Source organism: Oncorhynchus tshawytscha, linkage group LG18 (genome assembly GCF_018296145.1).
Source record: "Oncorhynchus tshawytscha isolate Ot180627B linkage group LG18, Otsh_v2.0, whole genome shotgun sequence".
NCBI classification, from domain to species: Eukaryota; Metazoa; Chordata; class Actinopteri; order Salmoniformes; family Salmonidae; genus Oncorhynchus; species Oncorhynchus tshawytscha.
Genome location: NC_056446.1, coordinates 3,443,169 through 3,454,135, shown reverse-complemented (window position 1 = coordinate 3,454,135; position 10,967 = coordinate 3,443,169).

Genomic DNA, 10,967 nt, shown 5'->3' with positions numbered 1-10,967 from the left:
CTATTCGGTGTCCTGTGTGAATCTAAGTGTGCGTTCTCTAATTCTCTCTTTCTCTCTCTCTCTCTCTCTCTCTCTCTCTCGGAGGACCTGAGCCCTAGGACCATGCCCCAGAACTACCTGACATGATGACTCCTTGCTGTCACCCAGTCCACCTGGCCGTGCTGCTGCTCCAGTTTCAACTGTTCTGCCTTATTATTATTCGACCATGCTGGTCATTTATGAACATTTGAACATCTTGGCCATGTTCTGTTATAATCTCCACCCGGCACAGCCAGAAGAGGACTGGCCACCCCACATATGCTCTCTCTAATTCTCTCTTTCTTTCTCTCTCTCGGAGGACCTGAGCCCTAGGACCATGCCCCAGGACTACCTGACATGATGACTCCTTGCTGTCCCCAGTCCACCTGACCGTGCTGCTGCTCCAGTTTCAACTGTTCTGCCTTATTATTATACGACCATGCTGGTCATTTATGAACATTTGAACATCTTGGCCATGTTCTGTTATAATCTCCACCCGGCACAGCCAGAAGAGGACTGGCCACCCCACATAGCCTGGTTCCTCTCTAGGTTTCTTCCTAGGTTTTGGCCTTTCTAGGGAGTTTTTCCGAGCCACCGTGCTTCTACACCTGCATTGCTTGCTGTTTGGGGTTTTAGGCTGGGTTTCTGTACAGCACTTTGAGATATCAGCTGATGTACGAAGGGCTATATAAATAAATTTGATTTGATTTGATATGTATGCCAAGGACCTTAAAACTTTCCACCTTCTCAACTGCTGTTCTGTCGATGTGGTTAGGGGGGTGCTCCCTCTGCTGTTTCCTGAAGTCCTCGATCATCTCCTTTATTGATGTTGAGTGAGAGATTATTTTCCTGACACCACACTCTCAGAGCCCTCACCTCCTCCCTGTAGGCTGTCTTGCCATTGGTGGTAATCAAGCCTACTACTGTTGTGTCATCTGCAAACTTGATGATTGAGTTAGAGGCGTGCATGGCCACGCAGTCATGGGTGAACAGGGAGTACAGGAGGGGGCTGAGCATGCATTCCTGTGGGGCCCCAGTGTTGAGGATCAGCGAAGTGCAGATGTTGTTTCCTACCTTCACCACCTGGGGGCGGCTCGTCAGGAAGTCCAGGACCCAATTGCACATGGCGGGGATCAGACCCAGGGCCTTGAGCTTAACTTCCTACGGGCAGGTAGCTTCCCATCTCGATAACTTCCTGTGAAATTGCGGAATGCAAAATTCAAATTACAGAAATAGAAATATTTAACATTCATGAAAATACAAGTGTCATACATCAAAATAAAGCTTAACGTCTTGTTAATCCAGACTGTGTCAGATTTCAAAAAGGCTTTACGGCAAAAGCACACCATGTGATTATCTGAGGACAGCGCCCCCCCCCATATAAAAGTATGAAAAACATTTCTCAACCAGGTAGGTGCACCACGAAAGTCAGAAATAGCAATATAATAAATGCCTTACCTTTTGAAGATCTTCTGTTGGCACTCCAGAAGGTCCCAGCTACATCACAAATGGTCCTTTTGTTCGATAAAGTCCTTCATTATATCCCCAAAAACTCAGTTTAGTTGGCGCGCTTCATTCAATAATCCACCGGTTTCCCTCCTTCAAAATGCATACAAAATGAATCCGAAACGTTACCAATAAACTTCTCCAAACAAGTCAAACAACGTTTGTAATCAAACTTCAGGTATCCTAATATGTAAATAAATGATACAATTTAAGATGGAGAATTGTTATTGTCTTTACCGGAGATAAACAACAAAGAACCCGCTCTCATCCACGCGCATGCAAACACTACAGCCTAAATGGGAGCCACTACAAATTTTTCCAAAAACAAGCCTTTCTAAAGACTGTTGACATCTAGTGGAAGCCCTAGGAACTGTAATCTGGGAGGATTTCACTCATAATAAACATTGGATGTTTTGTCCTCGGGTTTCCGCCTGCCATATCAGTTCTGTTATACTCACAGACATTATTTTAACAGTTTTAGAAACTTTAGAGTGTTTTCTATCCAAATTATATACTACCAATTATATGCATATCCTAGCTTCTGGGCCTGAGTAACAAGGTAGTTTACATTGGGCAAGCTTTTCATCCGGAGGTCAAAATACTGCCCCCTAGCCCATTAATGATGAGCTTGGAGGGTACTATGGTGTTGAATGCTGAGCTGTAGTCATTGAACAGCATTCTTATATAGGTATTCCTCTGGTCCAGATAGAATAGGGCAGTGGGCAGTGTGCAGTGTGATGGCGATTGCATCATCTGTGGACCTGTTGGGGTGGTAACAAATTGGTTCTAGGGTAATATGTAAGTTGGAGGTGATATGATCATTGACTAGTCTCTCATAACACGTCATGATGACATAAGTGAATGCTATGGGTCGATAGTCATTTAGTTCAGTTATCCTTGAATTCTTGGATACAGGAACAATGGTGGCCATCATTAAGCATGCGGGGATAGCAGACTGGGATAGGCAGCTGGTCTGTGCATGCTCTGAGGATGTGGCTAGGGATGTTGTCTGGGCCGGCAACCTTGCGAGGGTTAACACGTTTAAACGTCTTACTCACGTCCGCCATGGACAAGGAGAGTCCACAGTCCTTGGTATCTGGCCATGTCGGTGGCACTGTGTTATCCTCAAAGCGGGAAAATGATGTGTTTAGCTTGTCCGGAAGCAAGACATCGGTGTGGCTAGCTTTCCTTTTGTAGTGCATGATTGGCTGTAGACCCTGCCACATATAACTTGTGTCTGAATTGCGACTACACTTTGTCTTTATACTGACGGTTTGCCTGTTTGATTGCCTTGCGGAGGGAATGACTACTCTGTTTGTTTTCTGCCATATTCCCAGTCACCTTGCATGGTTAAATGCAGTGGTTCGTGCTTTCAGTTTTGCATGAATACTGACATCTATCCTAGGTTTTCGGTTAGGGTAGGTTTTAATGGTTACAGTGGGTACAACATCTCCTATACACTTCTTGATAAAATCAGTAACCGTCTCAGTGTACACTTCAATATCATTCTCAGAAGCTACCTGGAACATATTCCAGTCCGCGTGATCAAAACATTCTTGAAGCTTGGATTCCGATTGGTCAGACCAGCATTGAATAGTTCTTAGCATGGGTACTCCCTGTTGAGGTTCTGCCTGTAGGAAGGGAGGAGCAAAATGGAGTCGCAGTCAGATTTGCCAAAAGGAGGGCGAGAGTTGGAGTAGCAATGGTCAAGTGTTTTTCCAGCGCGAGTACTACAGTCGATATGTGCTGATTTGAATTTAGGTAGCCTTTTTCTCAAATTTGCTTGTTAAAATCCCCAGCTACAATAAATGCAGCCACAGGATATATGGTTTCCAGTTTGCATAAAGTCCAGTGAAGTTCCTTGAGAGCCGTTGTGGTGTTGATTTGAGGGGGGATATACACGGCTGTGACAATAGAGAGAATAGAGAATTCTCTTAATACGGTAATACGGTCGGCATTTGATTGTGAGCTATTCTAGGTCGGGTGAAGAAAGGAACTTGAGTTCCTGTATGTTATTACAATTACACCATGAGTCATTATTCATGAAACATACACCCCCGCCCTTCTTCTTCCCGAAGAGATGTTTATAATGGTGTTGATGAACCCAAATCCACTGCTGAGAGGGGGAGGTTTTTCTCTTACCCCGATCAAACCCCTGTAAAGCGTGTAGGTGCAGTAGATTCCCCCATGTTTTGATCCACAAAAAATTCTGATGAAAGCCCTTCATCTAGTGTTAATGCCCCTGTAAAAAAATGCCCCTGTAAATTATTTATTTGAGCTGGTCACTCAGGTAGCTCCACTTGGGAAGAAATACAGAGTGGCAGGTCCAGCACTCATGAGCCACCAGTAAGTACAGAGAAGATAAGTGAACATCGCTCAGGGTCAGCAGGATATGTAGACCTCAGTAAAAGGAAGTTCATCATGCAATCAGATGTAAAGGAACCTTCTACATATAGAGGAGATGGTACAGAAAATGCTCCATTCATGAATGGGAGGAGTTGATGTGAATTAGGGCTATGCCCCTTTTTTTCTCAATTTCCACCTGAATGACGTGCCGAAAGTAAGCTGCCTGTAGCTCAGGTCCTGAAGCCAGGATATGCATATGATTGGTACCATTGGAAAGAAAACACTTTGAAGTTTGTAGAAATGTTAAGACAATGTAGGATAATATAACACAATAGATATGGTAGGAGAAATACAAAGAAAAAACAGCTGGAAATGCAAGAGAAAGGTCATATTGTAAATTAGCTCCCTGGATGCAATTCCTATGGCTTCCATAGGGTGTCAGCAGTCTATGTTCAAGGTTGCAGGTTTGTAACTTCAAAAAAGAAAAATAAATCGGTTTCCTATTGAACATACTTCTTTTCAAAATAAATATTATAGTTTGATTATATTTTTAGGGTATCTGCGGAGTAAATAGAAACGTATTTTGACTTGTTGAAACAAAGATTAGGGGTAGATTTTCGGATTCCTTTCTCTGCAAGTCCTCGTCTTGTCGTGTCCTGTGTATATATATATATATTTACAACTTTTTTCACGTACATTTTATTTTTATTTTCCATCAACTCATCTTCAAAACACTCTCCTGCAACCCGCCTCACCAATTTATATTTATAAAAAAGTATTATTTACCTCAAATCTGTAATCCTCCAAGAAGCTAGCCAGAAACTCCAAGAAGCTAGCCTGAAACTAGCCAGAAGCTAGCAAGGAGCTAGCCAGAAGCTAGCCCAGAAGCTAATCCAGAAGCTAATCAGATGCTAGTTCAGAAGCTAGTTAGCTTCTTTACTGGCAAATCGTTAGTATTCAGCTAACCACGGTTTGTGGTCATCAGCTATCCTTTAGCTCGAAAATCTATCGCCAGTTTTGTATGGCGCAGCGCGGCTCGGAACGGAACATACCGGACCAATTATTCTCTCCATGTCCCTGGATTTCAACTGCTCTCTGGACATTCATACCCGGATCTCACAGCTAGCTAGCTGCTATCCGTGTGACTATCGGCTTTCGTCGATTCCGGAGCAAACATCAATTATTCCGGAGCTAGCCAGCTCCGTCAATCACTCCTGAGTTCCATCAATCACTCCTGGGCTGCAGTCACCTATCCGGACCCGTTTTACTGCCTACGCGGAGCCCCACCGGGACTTCACAACTGGACTGCCGACGTTATCTACCCGAAGGAGATCCGGCTGGCTCCTCCATCGCGCCGTTACCTGAACGCCCATCTGCGGCCTGCTAACCGTTAGCTGTCTTACCGGCTGCTATCTGAATAGACAATCGGACAATTTATTTATTTTTATTATTATTATGTTTTCTTCTTGGGCCTCTATAACTATATATATTTATTGTTTTTTTTATTTTTGTTGTTGTTGTGTGATTTGGATTAATCCCCTCTACCACACGGAACCCCACTAATCTACTGACGGAACGCAAGAGGTGGCTAACAACAGACCTCCATCCTATGCTAGCTTGCTACCGATGGCCTGGCTAGCTGTCTAAATCGCCGTGACCCCCAACCAACCTCTCCACTCACTGGACCCTTTTGATCACTTGACTAAGCATGCCTCTCCTTAATGTCAATATGCCTTGTCCATTGCTGTTCTGGTTAGTGTTTATTGGCTTATTTCACTGTAGAGCCTCTAGTCCTGCTCACTATACCTTATCCAACCTATTAGTTCCACCACCCACACATGCAATGGCATCTCCTGGTTTCAATGCTGTTTCTAGAGACAATATCTCTCTCTTCATCACTCAATACCTAGGTTTACCTCCACTGTATTCACATCCTACCATACCTTTATCTGTACATTATACCTTGATGCTATTTTATCGCCCCCAGAAACCTCCTTTTACTCTCTGTTCCAGACGTTCTAGACGACCAATTCTTATTGCTTTTAGCCGCACCCTTATTCTACTCCTCCTATGTTCCTCTGGCGATGTAGAGGTGAATCCAGGCCCTGCAGTGCCTAGCTCCACTCCTATTCCCCAGGCGCTCTCTTTTGACGACTTCTGTAACCTTAATAGGCTTGGTTTCATGCATGTTAACATTAGAAGCCTCCTCCCTAAGTTTGTTATATTCACTGCTTTAGCACACTCTGCCAACCCGGATGTTCTAGCTGTGTCTGAATCCTGGCTTAGGAAGACCACCAAAAAACATCCTATGGCGTTCTGAAACCATTATACACAGGCAGTTAGAAAAGCCAAGGCTAACAGCTGCCCTGCAACATATGCAGCTGTTCAGGGAAGCTAGCCAAAACCAGAAACCATTATAGTTCATTAATTACAGGACCAGTTAGAAAAGCCAAGGCTAGATTTTTCAAGGTTATAAACAGAAATGACATTGCGATTTCCTGCAACACTAACATTTCTTATCTGTCTGAAAAAGTTCTGGGACACATTTTGTAAAGTCCATGGAATAAAGAATAAGAACACCTCCTCCCAGCTGCCCACTGCACTGAAGATAGGAAACACTGTCACCACTGATAAATCCACCATAATTGAGAATTTCAAAAGCATTTTTCTACGGCTGGCCATGCTTTCCACCTGGCTACTCCTACCCCGGTCAACAGCACTGCACCCCCAACAGCAACTCGCCCAAGCCTTTCCTATTTCTCCTTCTCCAAAATCCATTCAGCTGATGTTCTGAAAGAGCTGCAAAATCTGGACCCCTACAAATCAGCCGGGCTAGACAATCTGGACCCTTTCTTTCTAAAATTATCTGCCAAAATTGTTGCCACCCCTATTACTAGCCTGTTCAACCTCTCTTTCGTGTCGTCTGAGATTCCCAAAGATTGGAAAGCAGCTGCGGTCATCCCCCTCTTCAAAGGGGGGGACACTCTTGACCCAAACTGCTACAGACCTATATCTATCCTACCATGCCTTTCTAAGGTCTTCGAAAGCCAAGTCAACAAACAGATTACCGACCATTTCGAATCTCACCATACCTTCTCTGCTATGCAATCTGGTTTCAGAGCTGGTCATGGGTGCACCTCAGCCACGCTCAAAGTCCTAAACGATATCTTAACCGCCATTGATAAGAAACATTACTGTGCAGCCGTATTCATTGATCTGGCCAAGGCTTTCGACTCTGTCAATCACCACATCCTCATCGGCAGACTCGACAGCCTTGGTTTCTCAAATGATTGCCTCGCCTGGTTCACCAACTACTTCTCTGATAGAGTTTAGTGTGTCAAATCGGAGGGTCTGCTGTCCGGACCTCTGGCAGTCTCTATGGGGGTGCCACAGGGTTCAATTCTTGGACCGACTCTCTTCTCTGTATACATCAATGATGTCGCTCTTGCTGCTGGTGAGTCTCTGATCCACCTCTACGCAGACGACACCATTCTGTATACTTCCGGCCCTTCTTTGGACACTGTGTTAACAACCCTCCAGGCAAGCTTCAATGCCATACAACTCTCCTTCCGTGGCCTCCAATTGCTCTTAAATACAAGTAAAACTAAATGCATGCTCTTCAACCGATCGCTACCTGCACCTACCCGCCTGTCCAACATCACTACTCTGGATGGCTCTGACTTAGAATACATGGACAACTGCAAATACTTAGGTGTCTGGTTAGACTGTAAACTCTCCTTCCAGACCCATATCAAACATCTCCAATCCAAAGTTAAATCTAGAATTGGCTTCCTATTTCGCAACAAAGCATCCTTCACTCATGCTGCCAAACATACCCTTGTAAAACTGACCATCCTACCAATCCTCGACTTTGGCGATGTCATTTACAAAATAGCCTCCAATACCCTACTCAACAAATTGGATGCAGTCTATCACAGTGCAATCCATTTTGTCACCAAAGCCCCATATACTACCCACCATTGCGACCTGTACACTCTCGTTGGCTGGCCCTCGCTTCATACTCGTCGCCAAACCCACTGGCTCCATGTCATCTACAAGACCCTGCTAGGTAAAGTCCCCCCTTATCTCAGCTCGCTGGTCACCATAGCATCTCCCACCTGTAGCACACGCTCCAGCAGGTATATCTCTCTAGTCACCCCCAAAACCAATTATTTCTTTGGCCGCCTCTCCTTCCAGTTCTCTGTTGCCAATGACTGGAACGAACTACAAAAATCTCTGAAACTGGAAACACTTATCTCCCTCACTAGCTTTAAGCACCAACTGTCAGAGCAGCTCACAGATTACTGCACCTGTACATAGCTCACCTATAATTTAGCCCAAACAACTACCTCTTTCCCAACTGTATTTAATTTATTTATTTATTTTGCTCCTTTGCACCCCATTATTTTTATTTCTACTTTGCAAAATACCATTCCATTGCAAAACTACCATTCCAGTGTTTTACTTGCTATATTGTATTTACTTTGCCACCATGGCCTTTTTTGCCTTTACCTTCCTTCTCACCTCATTTGCTCACATTGTATATAGACTTGTTTATACTGTATTATTGACTGTATGTTTGTTTTACTCCATGTGTAACTCTGTGTCGTTGTATCTGTCGAACTGCTTTGCTTTATCTTGGCCAGGTCGCAATTGTAAATGAGAACTTGTTCTCAACTTGCCTACCTGGTTAAATAAAGGTAAAATAAAATAAAATAAACAAAATAAAAGTTGAATGAGTGTATTACTCTAATCGATAGCGCCAACTAAACAGACTTTTTGGGATATAAAGAAGGATGGTATCTAACAAAACGACACTACATGTTATAGCTGGGACCCTTTGGATGGCAAATCAGAGGAAGATTTTCAAAAAGTAAGTGAATATTTAATGTGATTGCATGAAACTTTCGGTAGAAAAATATTTTGCTGTGGGGCGCCGTCCTCAAACAATTGCATGGCATGTTTTCGCTGTAATAGCTACTGTAAATTGGACAGTGCAGTTAGATTAAGAAGAATTTAAGCTTTCAGCTGATATAAAACACTTATTTGTACCTAAATTTAAAATCCATAATATTTATATGAATTAAGAGCCCTCCAGTTTCACCGGAAGTTGTCCCGCTAGCAGGACAACGATCCTTAGGGAGTAAGGGATGACCTGTTCAGGAACAATTGGATGAGATGATTAGTCGATTATCTGGCAAGAAACATGGTATGCAATGAAACAACTGTTGATCCTAAAGAGAAGCCAGAGAACATTTTTGACATTCTGAAACAGAATTTCAGTGAATTGGCCTACTCATGCATGCTTTGAGCTGATTTTTACAATACTAAACCTGTACCCGGAGAGGCTATTATGTAGAATTGGGTTCGATTGAACAAGGCAGTAGATGTTGCTGATGAGGGCATTTAAGAGACAACGTAAGAAGATTGACAGCTCCAACTCCGATGTCATTAGGATGTTTGTAACATACTGCCCTGACCCCAAACTGGCAGCAGTATTCCAATACAAGTCTGCTGAGAAATGGACTGAGAGTGAATTACAGGAGAGAATCTATGAACATGAACGCAGCAGAAAGGCCACCACGAGTCAATCTATCACTGTATCCTCAATGTCAGTAACAGTACATCCTCAGACAACTCTGTTTGAAGGTGTGGCCAATGCGGGTGCGTGCAGTGACACTTCTCTCACATCAAGCGCCAAACAAGATGGGCAAACTGCAAGTATCGAGAGGCTAATTCACCTGCTTGAACGTACCTTAGAGAAGAGCATACCACCTGTTATGGTTTCACAGACACAGGCCAAGCCGTCATCTTTCCCCACCCTCCCCTTCAGGCATCTGTAATGCAGAGTTTGTGGCTCAACAGATCATTCCACTGTGATGCACTGTAGACAGTCATGTGAACCTATGCCTCTGGTGCTTTTCCCCAGATCATTGGAAGTCAAATTGTCCAAACCTCTATGCCAATCCCAGCAGTGAGAGACAGCCAACACAGCAGCAGAGAAACCTATCACAGCAGCAACCATTAAACTGACACGCCCACAGGTGAGGGGGGGAAATGTGGGTGTTCAACTGTCTGCCCCAAGAAAGAATCTGATGACCATGAGAAAACATATCAGATTTTGTTCTCTGATGCAAAAGGAGAGAAAATTGTTATGTTCACAAAAGGTTGAGGCTTTTTCAGATGTGTTTTACACCTCTGAGTCTGTACATGGGAAAGTGAAGCTTAACTTCTCATGGTATTACGCTTGCGTCCCACTTGGCCAAAAGCCAGGGAAAATGCAGCGCGGCAAATTCAAATAAAATGTTATAAGAATCAAACTTTCATTAAATCACACATGTAAGATACTAAATTAAACCTACACTCGTCGTGAATCCAGCCAACATGTCAGATTTTAAAAAGGCTTTTCGACGAAAGCATAAGATGCTATTTTCTGATGTTAGCACAACAGTAAACAAAGAGGGTAGCATATTTCAACCCTGCAGGCGCTACACAAAATGCAGAAATAAAATATAAAACATCCCTTACCTTTGACGAGCTTCTTTTGTTGGCACTCCAATATGTCCCATAAACATCACAATTGGTCCTTTTTTTCGATTAATTCCATCCATATATATCCAAAATGTCCATTTATTTGGCGCGTTTGATCCAGAAAAAAACAGTTGCCTGTAAACTTTGCCAAAACATTTCAAACTACTTTTGTAATACAATTTTAGGTATTTTTAAACGTTAATAATCGATCAAATTGAAGACGGGTCTATCTGTGTTCAATACAGGAAGACAAGACAACAAGACAACAAACCAAGCTACTTTTCAAGTCTTCAGCAAATCTCAACAGTGTTACCCATATCCTAGATGGCCATACTTCTTCATTACACAAAGGAATAACCTCAACCAAATTCCAAAGACTGGTGACATCCAGTGGAAGTGGTAGGAACTGAAAACAAGTGCCTAAGAAATATCGTTTCCCAATGAGATCCCACTGAACAGACAGAGACCTAAAAATAAATCTGAACGGTTAGTCCTCGGGGTTTCGCCTGCTACACAAGTTCTGTTATACTCACAGACATGATTCAAACAGTTTTAGAAACTTCAGT